Source organism: Lotus japonicus, chromosome 1, assembly GCF_012489685.1.
Source record: "Lotus japonicus ecotype B-129 chromosome 1, LjGifu_v1.2".
In the NCBI taxonomy this organism is placed as follows: Eukaryota; Viridiplantae; Streptophyta; class Magnoliopsida; order Fabales; family Fabaceae; genus Lotus; species Lotus japonicus.
In genome coordinates, this window is record NC_080041.1 from 73,823,653 (window position 1) to 73,825,657 (window position 2,005).

At 34.1% G+C, this 2,005-nt stretch overlaps 1 long non-coding RNA gene across 1 annotated transcript; it reads left to right on the plus strand.

The window, feature by feature from the left end:
- Positions 1-203: 203 nt before the first annotated feature.
- Positions 204-1,725, plus strand: LOC130732034 (uncharacterized). Its single transcript, XR_009016924.1, has 3 exons — positions 204-791; positions 1,069-1,111; positions 1,514-1,725. It is a non-coding gene; the product is annotated as an uncharacterized LOC130732034 (long non-coding RNA).
- The last annotated feature ends 280 nt before the right edge of the window (positions 1,726-2,005 follow it).

Sequence of the window (2,005 nt, forward strand, 5' to 3'; positions counted from 1 at the left end):
TTTTATTAACAGAAAAAAATATTTTATAGAGAATCAAAAGTCATTTAATCTAAGTACATAAATATTTTAATTTATATATTGATATTGATATCTTATACTAAAATTAAAATCACAATAAAGTGTTGCTACTCTTTTTACTTTTTTTTTGGCACTGTGATGTTGCTGACATAAGTTTTATTAGGGCTGAGCAGGTTTATTCGACCCGACCCAAACCCGACTTAACCGAGCCCAAAACAGCATGAACGGGCGGGTCGGGTCGGATACATTGTAACGGGTCAACCTGTCAAGGTTCCAGTTGGGTATAAACGGTCGGGTTCGGGTTGATTTTTTAAAACCCGTCGAAACCCAACCCGACCCGTATTATTGGAGAAAAGCATGTGCAGTGGCAGAGTAGTTCACGTCTCACTCCATCCACACTTTATATACTCTATAAAAAAAGGAAAACCCTAACACTCCTCACTTTCTCAGTTCCTCTCTCTTGTGCGGCGCATCTCACTCAAAGACACAAAGAGAAAACCTACAATTTCTCCTTCCTCCTTCTTGATTTTTCCTTCTTGTTCCTTCTCTTCCACCAAGCTGTAGCGCCCTTTCACTCATTTTTGGTCCATATTTTCTCGTTCCTCTCTTGAAGTTTTAGAAGTCTGCAAAGTTTTCTTTCACTATGCATGTGAAAGCTCATACCTTTCTCCCTTTTCCCCCAAAAGATCCCTCATTTTTAAGCAACAACAAGAAAGTTTGGTTTTCTTACTACTATATTTGCTATCTTGTTTTAAAGATTGTTTCTTTTCATTGTGAGCACTGAGCACCTCTTTCTAACTTTGCTTCTCTAAAGCTTTTAACTTTCTTTGATTTGGTTTTGGTTTTGATTTGATCAGAGTGGAGATGATAGCAGATCTGATTCTTCTTTGATTTATGTAAAAAAAAGAGATTTTATTTTTATGTGTCTGTTGTTTGAAGTGTTCAAGTGTTGTTTTTGATTGCTTTTAGTCTATCATCTTTGTTGCTTATTGTTATGTAAATATCATTTGCACATTTTTCTTTGCTGATCTATTAATGTTCATTTTCCAGAGCTAACTCAACAATGAAGCCAATGACCACATTCAGCATTCAGGTTCGTATTTTTTTTCCTTCAAACATGTAAAGGTTGGATTTTTATTAGTTGATTGTGCATGATAATGTGTAAGACCATGATTTTTTTATGTAAACAACTAAAGGTTGAATCTTTCATTGAAATTTCTTCCATTCTTTGTAAAGGTGTAATCTTTCATTGAATTTTTTTGACATTGTTGTTCCATATTTAAATATGTGGAAGTAATAGATCTGTTGACCTCTGTATGTTCTTGACTGATCTGAACTAAACTGACTTGATCTATAAGCTGAATCTATTTGTAAATTTGTTCTTAGATGGAAGTTTCTTTTTGTGCTGTGTATTTGTCTATTCGTTGTTCAAGCTTGAATTGATCTTACATTATTTTAACTCACTAATATTCTGTTTTTTTTTTTTCATTTTCAGTGTAGAAAAGAAAGAGGAGATCGAAAATCTTGCCAAACAAGTTTGAAAGGAGCTTGAAGCCAGAAACTTAATGGGATGATGATGTTATGCTTGTTTCAACTTGTAAAATGATTATTAATTTGTATTTGATTGGGATTATTATTTTATGTGATTTTTGTAAGTTCAAAATTGTTGTGCAGTCAAATGAAGTAATTTTATTCGGCATTTTTGGATAAATGTACCATTAGTTTTTTAGTAACTGATTCAGATTTCAAAAATAATAAAGCCAAAATAGTCCTAAACTATAAATTGGATCACGGGCTGTCAAAAGTTGCAGCCCACTATACTTTTTATCCTTAAAAAAAGTTTTTTTTTGTAGAAAAACGCGTTTTTGAAAAAAAAAGGCAAAAAACTTCCTTTGGGCCCAATCCGTTGCAACCCGCCCGAATAAACCGGCTACCCGCCCAAACCGAACCCGACAAACCCGTTGTTGTCTACGGTCGGTAATGGGCC